This window comes from Plectropomus leopardus, unplaced genomic scaffold (genome assembly GCF_008729295.1).
Source record: "Plectropomus leopardus isolate mb unplaced genomic scaffold, YSFRI_Pleo_2.0 unplaced_scaffold44787, whole genome shotgun sequence".
Lineage (NCBI taxonomy): Eukaryota > Metazoa > Chordata > Actinopteri > Perciformes > Serranidae > Plectropomus > Plectropomus leopardus.
In genome coordinates, this window is record NW_024649102.1 from 1 (window position 1) to 426 (window position 426).

Genomic DNA, 426 nt, shown 5'->3' on the forward strand with positions numbered 1-426 from the left:
ACCTCCACTGTCCCCTCAGATTTTGTCGACTTCGGATTTTATTGTGCATTTGCTTGCAATCTATTCGAGCTTCTTAACGAGCACACCGTCGGTTCATTGGCACTGGCGTTTAAGCACAACTCCCGGCTTCAAGCGCCGAAGCCTCGGCGCGGTTGTAATCGCCGTGCCGGTTTAACATACCCCGCCCGCTCGGCGGCACGGCAGAGCAAACGAAGCACCGTGGAGCTTGGGCCCACGAGCGAACCAGTTGGACGGAGGGCCGCGGCGCTTCGCGGCGCTTCACCTCCCCGTCAGCACGCGGCGGCGAGCCGCGGCCGGCTTCATTCAACATGACGGTCGGGGGAGAGCGCGGACGCAGTCCCCCACTAGCAGAAATTATGCAGCGAATTCCCCAAATGTGGGAATCTCGACTGCATAATTTCTGCT

The 426-nt window shown here is 59.6% G+C and overlaps 1 pseudogene; it reads right to left on the reverse strand.

Moving 5' to 3' along the window:
* Positions 1-337: 337 nt before the first annotated feature.
* Positions 338-426, reverse strand: LOC121939302 (annotated as a pseudogene; the record flags this gene model as incomplete).